This window comes from Microcaecilia unicolor, chromosome 2 (assembly GCF_901765095.1).
Source record: "Microcaecilia unicolor chromosome 2, aMicUni1.1, whole genome shotgun sequence".
In the NCBI taxonomy this organism is placed as follows: domain Eukaryota; kingdom Metazoa; phylum Chordata; class Amphibia; order Gymnophiona; family Siphonopidae; genus Microcaecilia; species Microcaecilia unicolor.
The window spans coordinates 516,179,575-516,192,241 of NC_044032.1; the positions used below are offsets into that span (position 1 = coordinate 516,179,575).

General features: G+C 42.1%; 1 protein-coding gene and 1 long non-coding RNA gene across 2 annotated transcripts in view; one reads left to right on the plus strand and one right to left on the minus strand.

Moving 5' to 3' along the window:
- Nucleotides 1-1,063, minus strand: part of LOC115461434 — a 51,953-nt gene extending 50,890 nt beyond the window's left edge. Inside the window, exon 1 of the long non-coding RNA XR_003940712.1 lies at nt 990-1,063. This is a non-coding gene — a long non-coding RNA (uncharacterized LOC115461434). The remainder of the gene's footprint in view (nt 1-989) is intronic.
- Nucleotides 1-12,667, plus strand: part of SLIT2 (slit guidance ligand 2) — an 809,356-nt gene that overhangs the window by 56,379 nt on the left and 740,310 nt on the right. The window lies entirely within an intron of this gene.

Sequence of the window (12,667 nt, forward strand, 5' to 3'; positions counted from 1 at the left end):
GCAGGAATGCCTGCAAGGCATATTCTATAAACCCACTAGGCATATTCTATAAACTGCCTAAATCTAGGCGTGATTTATAGGATACGCTTAGGTGGAAGTTTTTTCAGCGCCAATTTTTCAATCACCATTTATAGAATCAAGTTCTAAATGCCTCACAAGGATGTGCACAATTAGCAAAATTTTTGGTTTGATTGGGCTTTTTTTCCTGATTGATTCTTTTTTTTTGTAGGGGGGGGTTGTTTCACACATTTGTTTTAATAAAAATTTTGTAATGCTTGTTAAACGTTTTTTTTTAACGGGCACTAGTAATTCATGTTAACACTTAGGTGAACATGCATTAAATTGATTTAGCAAACTCAAAATTTTTAAGGCTCACTAACAAATTGAATGAATGCATATTCCTGCTGCCACAGGCGATTCATCACCTCCCAGCCTGTGCTTCTTATATGGTAACACTGGCTATGCAGGTGATATAAAGATCTGCAATAAAGTGAGTGTGCCAGATGGCCTTGTTCTGTGCAGCCTTTTACAGCTAACCACCACTACAGATCACACACCAGATCACTTCACCACGGCACTGACAAAAGTTGTTTTTTTTCCCCATGCCTAAGAAAGTATAGATTATGTAACAACTTGTAAGTGTTCACTATTGCAACAGAACATAGAAAAAAGAGAATCTAAATAAAACGGAAGCCAGTAACATTTCTATCAAACTTTGCCACCCTTATATTGAAGTCTTCAGGTACCTGAAATATCAACTTATTCTGTATGACAATTTGTTTACAAAGGACACAATTTCTACATTAGGTGATTTTTTTTTTCTGTGTTTAAAAAAAAATATCTTAAATCGACAGTAAGCCGAGAAAGCTCAAGTTGTGATCTAACCCGATAACAAGGATTACATGTCTGAAGGAGTGTATAGTGAGACCCCTGACGTGTTTTCTAGGCCAGTTCAGTCCCAAGTCCGCAGCAGGGCCCTGGCTGCTTACCTTGTTCCGTTGCCATGTCCCACCAATCTTCTGGCCTGCATCACTAACATCAGCAACCTGTCAGGCAAGTAAATATGACCATGTCATACCACTTCTCAGAAGCACTGGCTACCGATTAACTGTAGAAAAACATTTCAAATCCTCAGTCATGCCTGATTACCTGTTTAATATACTTATTCCTTATAAACCCACCAGATCTCTTCGTTCCCAGCATGCAAATCTGCTTGTTATTCCTTCACCTATTAACATTTGCCTTGAGTATGTTGGTGGTTGACCTTCTATTTTTTGTTTCCTTCCCTCTGGAATGCAGTTCTCTTGTATCTCCTTCAGGAGGAGTTTTATGTTAAATTCTGTAGATTTAAAAGCTTACTACCTCTGTCAAGCTTTTGACAGGGTTGTTTTGTGAGAGGCAGGAGGTGTGATGTATTCAATCAGTGAATATGGATCTGTTCTCTGATTTCACCTTATCTTTCCTATCTTTTCCTTTCTTCTAATTTTCATTGTATTTGTCTCTTCCCTCATCTCCTTTATTTCTGCGTTTTCTCTTCTGTTGGTGTGCTCTTTATTTGATTTTATATTATGAACTTCTCTGATACTACAAAGAGTAGGATGGTATTGAATGGAAAAGTAAAAAAAGAGGAAAGAGCGAAAAAGGAATGATCAAAATGTCAGGTGTAGTGAAGGAATAGACAGCAGAGAAGAGAAAAGACAAATGGACAGCAGCCGCTTGAAGGAGAGTTAGTAGACGACAGACAGGAAATTGGAACCAACATAATAGAAAAATAAAACGTCCAGACAACAAAGGTAGAAAAAAAGCATTTTATTTTGAATGTTTTAAATTGAATATGTTAGCTTTGGGAAATGTGCATAGCAAATGTGTTCAGTAGAAAAGGAAATGCATTTCTGTTTTTATTTCTCCAGTGTTGTAGTCCATGCTAAGTTTAACTTCCTGGTGTTCTCAATTTAATTTTTGTGTAAATATTTTATTTCTAACTTGTGATCTCTTGTTCTGTATTTGATGGGGGTCTGTCGGTGTTATAGTAATGGCAGGTGGGAAAGTCGGAGGGGAGGCAGGGAGGAGAGGGGATCGGACAGGGTGCCCTCCTTTATTTTCTGACCTGGGCCAGAGCATGCCTAACACTGGCCCTGACCCTTGCTATATAGTTGGTGGGGATCCCCAAGCATCCCCAGCTGAGGACCTCCTCCAAAGGCAGCCAGAACTTCCTTCTACCAAGCTCTGCAGCATCCTTGAGCCACTGACAAGTAAGCATGCATGGGGTGCCAGCATCGTTCGCTCGTGCCAAGCTTGGTAAAACGGAGTTCTGGCCAACTTCAGAGGAAGTCTTGAGCTAACAGAGCTTGGGAATCCTCATTAGCTAAAGTGTTTATATTTTGAGGTGGAGATAGAGCGAGGCAGAGAATTTTGTGCCCACCCACTTTGGTCTCAGGCCCACCCAAAATTGGCTGTCTAGCTATGCCACTGGATGAAATGTTTACCAGATGAGTGCTCTGTTGTGATTTTGAACTGGTTTGATTCAAGGGTGCTTCGTGTATGTGTGTATTTAAAGGAGAACACAGTATAAAAAACAGGGAAAATATATTTTTAAATAGCTTGATCACAGCTCAGTAAAATCAAGATGGACAGAAAACCTGTGCTTGAGTAAATCAATACTATGATCTCCTGAGCAGGCCCAAACATCTTTTTCTTTCCCTTTGGAGCAAAAGGGAAAAAACCTATACGCCTCAGTAATTTGTCAGACCGAAGACCTCTGTGATTAGGGGATTACTTCCAGGTGCTGTAACTCTGACCGCTCCACAGCCAACTGCCAAGTCTTTCATGGAGCAGGTGCAGAAATACACAACTGCCAGTGACTCTTCAGGGGCTTAGGACATGTTTTGGGAGGAGACCGGCGGGGTGGGGGGGCGGGGGGAAGGTTGTTTTGCACAAAGGCCTTAATCATAGAGAAAATAGCTTTCATTTTTAGGGCTTATTTCTTCCTTATTAATTGGAAAATGCTATATTCTGGTGCTGCATACCCTCATGGAGTATTTCATCATATACAGGTGTCTTTAAAAAGGTAATAAATAAAAACAGGAAATGTTTCTCCCAGAACTAAACAAGTCTATTTTCTGTGATGCATGTGTCATGTATCTGTGGTCCCATAAACTTGGTATCAGTGGGACAGCAAACAAAATAAGCGGGATGGATGGATGGACATACATACAATATATGTAACACTCCCTCCTGAGTGTTCCCGGGATTGGGGGGGGGGGGGGGGGGAGGCTCAGGGACAGATAGCCCTGGGCTAGCTCTGTCTTCCCTTCCTCTTTATATATATTTACTGTAGATAAATCTGACACCTTGGTGCCTCCACCCAAGGAGAAAGGTTATTACAGGGTGGATTATCTTCTCTTTCCCTCAGGAACCACTGCAAAATTCTCAGTGGATTCCTCTAGCTCTCAATTGTTTCACTCCTTTCCCTCATCACTAAGCTCTGTCCTCTTTGACAGCCTCCCACAACTACCTCAAAAATTTTCACACCTCTGTTATCTGCTCACCACACATCTCCCTCACTGTGAGCCAAGGAAACACCCAGCACTGATATTTCCCTCCACAGCCCTAGTTGCCATGCAGAAGACAAATCGATACATGTAATGACGGCCTGCTATGTCTCACAAACATGACATCGAGAGCTGACAGGAAAATCACTCAGATCAAAGTGCCAGCTTCACTAACACACAAACTACCCAGAAGTGTAGCTAGGTTTTGTCATCGGGGGAGCAGACCTTTTGTAAAATAGGCGCTAGTGTAATGCTGAATGTTCAATCCACATAGGCACCATTTTATTCAAGATCCATTTGGGGCAGCGACTGTTCCCCTTGCACCCCCCACCTCCAGCTATGCCTCTGAAACTACCCTCTATCAAATCCAATTTATATATGGGTTGCATAATACATATATATACACACACATACCTGATCTCAAAAGCCTTGTTTCCTTTGGAAGGTAGGTTAACAGTATAACTGGTCCCATGGCTCATAGGTGGTTGGTGACCCAGATGTTTGGGGAGGCTAAAGTAGGGCGTGGCAGGGGTGGGACTAGGATATGGTGATATGGGGTGTGGTGGTCCGAGTTAAAATCCTTGGGGTGCGATACACTCAGCCCTGTGTCAGCAGTAGAGGGACAGTGGGGGTATTTTTGAACAGAACTACCCCTCTCTCCACCTAGTAACTTTGTTACTGATGGTATTATACACATTGAACAGGGAGTTATGTGTACTCCCCCCCCCCCCAAAAAAAAAAAAAACCCAAAAAACAAAACAAAGTAATGCACCAAATTAATACAACATATTAAACAAAACAATATTTGCAGCATTCTGGATATATATGGAGGTACTTGGCTCCCAGTAAGCCCTAGCTTCCAAGTCCAGCATCTTCCTGTTGGCCGTGGGAACAGTGATCTACACTGAACTACAATTGAGAATGATAGGAGCTAAATTCAAATCCAAAATCTAGTATTAGGCATAATGTGAAGTAATACAAAACTGAAGTCATATAGGACCAATAAAGCAAATCTACCATACCACACAACAAGGGCCTACCTAAGAGAAGGTAATGGCTGTAAACGTATCGGTGAACAGAAGAAGATTAATATACCTAATAAACACACTGGATTAGTACAGACCGATTCTACACAGACATTCAATGCTATTAGAATTACTGGCCTTTTTCACAAACGCAGAACACAAATAGAACCTCACCAAGTATGGGATAAATATCTTCAAACAAAATAGAAATATGTACACAAAAATTAAACTGAAACCCCAAGAAGCTGGACTCTGCATACATTGTAACATGGAGAACTAGAAACAGTGATGCATTTCCTTCTGTACTGTACAAAACATAAAGATAGCAGATGTAAATTTAAAAGCATACAATAAAGATAGCAGATGTAAATTAAAAAACATATGCATTCTACTCACTAAATTAAAAATTTGAGGCCCTGTTTACTAAGCCACGCTGTGGGCATGCTAACGTTTTGGTGTATACTAAAAATTAGCGTGCGCTAATGATAGAGACACCCATTATATTCCTATGGGTGTCTCTAGCATTAGTGCACGCTAAAATGTTTGCATACTTACAGAGTGGCATAGTGAGCAGGGCCCAAGATTATACCTGGACTACTTTAATACATTTTTTGATTAGCTTTCAGAGGCCAAAACCTCCTTCCTCAGGTCATGATAGTTTACTTACCTAAGGAATTTAGGTTTTGGCCTGGTATCGCTTTATTTATTTTTATTTATTTTTTGTTTTGTTTCAGTTTTGTTTATCAACTTTAACATGAACAGATATCGCTTACACATTATTTCACCCTAAATTTAAAATTAAAATGATTTTTTTCTATCTTTGTTGTCTGGCGATTTAGGGACCCTTTTACAAAGGCACACTAAAAAGTGACCTGTGCCATTTTTAGCAGGTGATTTTCCTGTGTTCTTAGGGCATCTCCTAATACATCTGCCAAAAAAGCCAAATTTTTATTTTTGGCAATAATGGCCAGGTGCTAAGTCCAGTATTAGCATCTGGCCATTTATCGTGTGAGCCTTTACCACCTCCTATTTACATGATGGTAAGGGTTCACATGCTAACCCCACGGTAATCAGGTAGCATGTGGTAATGTGGCCACACCACTGATTACCACTGGGAACACTCCCCGCGGTAGAAAATAGAAAGTTATTTTCTACTGCGGGAAACTGCACACACCAACTTTGAAACTACTGCTGGGCTCCTGCGCTACCCCAGTGGTAGGGCCGATTTGGCTTTCAACAGTGTTCAATCCAGTTCACAAGTTCCTGGCAGAAACCCAAATAGTAGTCTTTTGTACAGGGCACCTGTGGTTTGGCCCATAATTCTGTGTCTGTAATTTTTGTGTCTGCAACTTGAGGCTCACAGTGGAGAACCTCCTGTCAGTTGGGTCCAGGCTCACCATGGAGTTTGTAGGCTTGGGCCCAGGGAAGAGAAGCAAAATACCTGTCACTATTGACAGTAAGTTGCATTGAGTTGTGTATCTTGGAGGAAGGCCTCTTGTACCACCTGGGCTTTCCATCGTAGGAGGGGAGTATTGCAGAAACCAGTGGGATTTAGGAGGGGGGAAAAATAATAGATTTTCATAGGCATTTAGCTGTTAATTGAATATTGTATATTGGTTGTATGTCGACAGTACACAGTTTTTGGTCCCAGTTTCTAGTACCATAGAGGAGATGCTGCCGCAGCTATTGGATATAACGGTACAGGTACAGGCTTGGATGTCAGTGCATAGGTTAAGTTTGAATGTGAGGAAAACTGAGCTGATGCTTTTGTCACCAAGGGCTTCTTTTACAAAGCTGCGCTAGTGATTCCTGCACAGCAAATGAGAGGAAGCCCATTTAATTCCTGTGAGCTTCCTCTCCTTTGCCACACAGGAATTGCTAGCGTGGCTTTGTAAAACAGGCCCTAACATTGGATCTAGCTTTTTGGGGAAGTTTTATGCTGGGAGATGACATTTTACAGTTTGGATCTGATCTGCAGAATTTGGGGATTGTAGTTAATTCTCAGTTGACAATGACAGAGAGAGAGGAGTGGCCTAGTGGTTAGAGCACTGGTCTTGCAATAGAGAGGTGGCTAGTTCAAATTCCATTGCTGCTCCTTGTGATCTTGGGCAAGTCACTTAACCTTCCATTGCCTCAGGTACAAACTTAGATTGTGAGCCCTCCTGGGACAGAGAAATATCCAGAGTACTTAAATGTAACTCACCTTGAGCTACTACTGAAAAAGGTGTGAGCAAAAATCTAAATAAATAAATTGCACCCTCAACTGAAACAAATGGTTCAGTGAAGTTTTTATAAGTTGCAGATTATACATAACTTGAAGACTTTCTTGAATGAAGATAACTTTTGGATGGTAGTTCAGGCCCTGGTGGTTTCTTATTTGGACATCTGTAATGTTATTTATCTGGGAATGCCAGCTTGCCATCATCGGAGCATTACAGATGGTACAAAATGTTGCTGCAAGGGTTATTACTGAGGCCCATCATGTGATCATATTACCCCTGTTTTGATTTCACTTCATTTTGCTTCCTGTTTCATGGAGAGTGACATTTAAATTACTAGTGATGATGTTTAAGGTTTTACATCATGAGGCACCAAGATGTTTGTCAGATCTATTGATGCTTTATCAGCCTTCTAGGATTCAATCTGAGGGTCAGAGATGGTTACAAGTATCCTCCTTGAAAACAGTGAGCTTGATGAAAATACGGGATTGTGTGTTTTTTTTATAACAGGTCTAGCTTTATTGAGTGAGTTACCATGTGAAATATGTAGATTGAGGGCCCCATTTACAAAGCGGTGGTAAGCCTAACGCAGGCTTACCACTCGCTAAAAAGGAAGTACTGCCAGGCTACCACAGCAGCCTGGCGGTAGTTTGTGTACCCAGTGGTAATCGGGCAGTGCCATGCGATGCCTAGTTACTGCTGGGTTAGTGCAGGAGCCCTTAGTGGTAAGTGCTCCCCCCTGAAATGGGTGACGGTAAGGGCTCCCCTCCCCTCTGAATTGGCCACGAGGCAAGTGCTTCACTTGCCGCATGGCCATTTTCTCAAAAAAAGAAAGATCTACCTTTTACCCACTATGGTAAAAAGGGGCCTCGGTGCGCATCAAAGACACACACCGATGCCAGCGCAGGCCCCCTTTTGCCGCAACTTGGTAAAAGGGGCCCCTGAGTGAGCTTATGTTATTCTGAGAGAAACTGAAGACTTATTTGTTTCAACATGCTTTTGCCTGAATAAAAGAGCTTTTGGAATGAGAAGCTGATTTTTTCTTTTTTATGTAAATATATGATCCTCAATGGGGTTTTTTGTATTTGTCTGTTTTGTTTTTAATTATGTATGTTTTATTGCAAGCTGCATAGATTTTTAGATATGTGTATTATAAATATTTTAAAATAAATAAATAAGTGCCAGTGAAAGGGATATTCAGTGGCACTGAGAGGGAAGTTATCAACTTGGGTTACAATTTAAGTCAGGTTGTTTTAGCATAGGGTCCTATTTTGTGCAATGAGACGTAAATTAACCTGACTTAACAGTAGCCCGCATTGATATCTGGGTTTAAAAAAGGTTTGGACACGTTCCTGGAGGAAAAGTCCATAGTCTGCTCTTGAGACAGACATGGGGAAGCCACTGCTTGCCCTGGGATTGGTAGCATGGAATGTTGCTACTATTTGGGTTACTCCAGGTACTTGTGACCTGGATTGGCCACTGATAGAAACAGGCTACTGGGCTAGATGGACCATTGGTCTGACCCAGTATGACTATTTTTATGTTCTTATGTTCTTAACAGTATCAGGATAGTGCCAGGCCGGTTGTGGGCAGAGCTTGGGAAGAACTTAAGGTTATCTGGTTAGCAGCCATATTCAGACTGCTAACTGGATAACTAACCAGATAATTGGAACAGCAAAATCTGTGCTAACTCTATCCACTGAGGCCAAGATGCACTAAAACATTGTTAAAGCCCTTCCCTTACTGATTCCCTTAGCGAATCAGTAAGGAACGGGCCTGCATCAAGGAATAGGAATGCAAATGAGCTGCTCATTGTAGCTCACTTGCATTCTCTATTCCATCGTTGAACAGTTGGGCAGTCGGCCGGTCAAGCATGTGCAGAGCAGCCAAACGTTATGCTGGCTGCTCTGCACATGCCAAGGACATCCTTTATGGACGTCCTTCACTATATGTAAAAAAAGACGAGCTGTGCCTATGGACGTCTTCTATGGACGTCCTTCACTATATATATAAAAAAGATGAGCTGTGCCTATGGACGTCCTTTATGGACGTCTTTCGCCCCCCCTCCCGAGGTCGTCGCCGCTCCCCCCTGCATTGAAATGACAGCTTCCTGCAGCCCCGCCCCTGCCGCCCCCCTGAGGTCGTCGCCGCTGCCGCTCCCCCTCCCCCCGCCCCCCTCCATCTGCCACCGGGCCGGGCCCTCACAGCGCCTCACACCTCCGTGTGAAGGAGCTGCAGCAAGCAACAGCTGATCGCTTCCCTTTGGACTTACCTCCTTTCCTCCCTGGCCCGCCCTCGTCTCTTTAGAAGGACATCCCTGACGAGCACTTGGGACATGCAGCTTGTTCTTTTTTTTTTTTTTTTACATGAGTGTTAGGCGCTTTCCCACTGGTCTCCATGGGTCCGTTCACAGCAGCCCCAGCCTAACGAGAGGTGCAGACCTCACGTTAGGTTTTTTCACGGTAAGGGGATCGGAAAACCGTAGTCATCTCATTATAATAGCCTTGCAATAGCCTTTGGATCATCTGCATTCCGTTTTTGTTAGCTGCTACCGAGATCGGAAAATGGCCTTTAGTGCATGCCAGGGTTTACTACTTGCTCGTTAATTGTTCATTAAGTTTAGTGCATCTGGCCCTGAGTGATCTGAATACCACTAGCCAAATACTTGCAGGTTGGTGCTGAAACTGGATGCTCAATGCTAGCCAGTATCCAGGTCTCGGTGCTGAATTTCTAGTTCCTTTTTAACTTTAGCGGCTAGCGTTTTGCTTAGTCACTGACCACCACAGTTAAAATACGAGATGGAACATTTTTAAAAAGCTAGAACTCCATTTGAAGTTCATCAGTGTATATAAGTGATTAGCACTTTACTTTGCAACATGGGAAATTTTAAATAAAAAAATCCACCAATTTGCTGCTAGCGCCTCTTAAAAAGGGGGTAATCAGTAGTTACAGTTTAATCTCCTGGCTTACTACTGGTTTTTACAGTTGCAGGAATTAAAAGCTTTGTGATGGAGAGGTCTGAAATGTACAGTTTTTTGAATCTCAGGCTGCCCATGCCAAGGCCCAGTGTAACTCTTAGTTGCATGTTTTATTCAGGCAGCAGGCCGGCTTCTCACCAGTCCTTTTATTTATTTATTTTTATGGCTCTCCAAGTTAAATTGTGGTGAGAAGGCCTGTTTGCTCTTTGCAGACCTTTTGACAAATTCCAAAGCCCGGAAGGCTGTTTATTTTTCCCACATCTGTTTTGTGCTCATCCTTTGTGGCAGTGTTTGCTGGTCGGTGTCCTGTTCCTTTCAGCTAAGTGACTGCTTGCTTTGGCTTTGCCCCTCTTATGGAACATTCTGTCTTGGCCTGACAAAAAAAAAAAAAAATAGAGCTCATTTTTGAATTCTCAGATTTTTGTGTTTGTGTTTAGCTTTAATGTTAGTTAAGGATTTTCCTGTAGATAATAATTTTGTGTGGATCGGTCATTCTACAAAATTCACTTAGAAAATTTCTAAGTAAACTGAACTATGCAGTGCCAAACTATAGTCACCAGTAGACTCCCTATCACTGCTGCTTTCAGTATTTTTTTTTCTGCATTTTTTAAATGTGATAATTTATGTTTAGCATAGTTAATTTTGGCAGAATACTGTAACAGTAAAATGAATAGCCAAGACAAAGAGCTAGTGGAAAAGCAATATTCTGGATGCTGAGGGGACATTAGAACAGCAAGAGAATGCACCAAGAAGAGTACTCGGATATGCTTCTCATTATGCACTGTTCCATTCATGAGACATAAATGAGAGAGACATTCATTTTTGTAGCACCCTTGTGGCAGCCCTGTATCTCTGCAGTGGCACTCTGTATAATCATGCCAGTTTAGAACTGCCAGCACCTACCTCTGTGTGAATACTGCTGCTGGAACTTTGCATGTGAATCTATAAGAAAGGGGAATGGGAATAATATTTTCATTGCCACATAGTTGAGGCGTAAAATAACGTTCATGTCTGTTGGGGGGGGGAGGGGTGCACGGGAACAGTCCCCAGTTTCTCTTGCCCCTAGGCTGCAGGCATTAAAAGGGTTGCTGGTCTTCATTTAATTGTTTTGCATTGGAAAAATAACCTGCTTGTTTTCTTTCATGAATGGTGGAATTTACTGTGTTCATATAAGCGCTATGAGAAAATAGCTGCCATAAAGTCAGGTCATAGTTTGTCCTTTCGTAAAACATGGTCATTGTTAGACAACTTTGTTAATTGATACTTCTATATAATTTTATATGGTCAATTCATCCTTTTAAAAATATGCACACATACTGTTTTATTTTATTTTTGTTAACCTACTGATATGTTAGGTTTGCTTTATTATTTTTGGTTTATTGTTTTTATTTTAGTTTTTAAATGTGTATGGCAATTTATTGGTTGTACTGTGTGGTGCTTGTTCACTTCTTGTAAACATATATATTACTTTTGTATCTTTCTGTAAACTTATAAATAAAATTATTAAAAAAAAAAAAAAAGGTTGCTGGCCAACTCCTAGCGCACTGTGAGAATGCAGCTAGTTGTAGACTTGGCACTGTTTTGATGCCAGCTACCAAGGGGGCCACAGTGACTGGGGGTTGTTCTGTGCAACCCTACTGCTCTCAAGAATACCCCCAGGAATGTCTGTAGAAACAGCTAGATTAATGTCTAAAACATTTTATTAAGATTTGGAACCCCTATCTGGGAACTCTAACATGCAAATTTGTTCAGCCTTATTAATTTGGAGTTATAAAATGGGGTTTGTATTCTATGAAACAGAGAGGGGAGGTAGGGGGTAAGAGATATCGGAGCTCAGTTTTGAAACACAAAAACATCCAAAAAGTGGCACAAAGCGGCAGATTTACTTTTTTTTTTGTCCAAAACGTCCAAATCACTATTTTCGACAGCCATTTTAAAGATATTTTTCTATGCAATTCATCTGAGTTCATCTGCAGTGTGTCCAAATCACAAGGGGGTGTGTCAGGGGCAGGATTTGGGTGTTCCCAGAAATTGAACATTTTTCTGCCACAATGGAACAAACCAAAAACATCCACGGCTAAAAGTTAGACATTTTGGTCTAGACCTGGTTCAGTCACAACTAAGTCACAAAAAGGTACCCTAAATGACCAGATGACCACTGGAGAGATTAAGGCATGACTTTTACTCCACCAGTGGTCATTGACCCCCTCCCACCCCCCCAATGATGTGAAAGAAACAGTACATACCAGCATCTATGAGATTCAGATGTTATGGCCAGTCTTATTAGAGCAGCAAGCAGGTCCCTGGAGTAGCCTACTGGTTGGTGCAGTGCACTGTAGAGAAAGGGACCCAGGCCCATATCTCACTCTAACCGTTACACTTGTGGTGGAAAGTGTGAGCCCTCCAAAATCCACCAAAAACCTACTGTACCAACATATAAGGTAAAGTAGGTTTGTGGTGGGTTTTGGAGGGCTTCTCATACAATATAAGGGGGTAATGGTGAGATGTGTACTTGGGACCTTTTATGAAATGAGATTGAAGGGGGGCAGACTCAAGAAAAATGTCAGGAAGTATTTCTTCACGGAGAGAGTGGTGGATGCTTGGAATGCCCTTCCGCGGGAGATGGTGGAGATGAAAACGGTAACGGAATTCAAACATGCGTGGGATAAACATAAAGGAATCCTGTTCAGAAGGAATGGATCCTCAGGAGCTTAACCGAGATTGGATAGCAGTGCCGGTAGTGGGAGGCGGGGCTGGAGGTTGGGAGGCGAGGATAGTGCGGGGCAGACTTCTACGGTCTGTGCCAGAGCCAGTGGTGGGAGGCGGGACTGGAGGTTGGGAGGCAGGGATAGTGCTGGGCAGACTTATACGGTCTGTGCCAGAGCCGGTGGTGG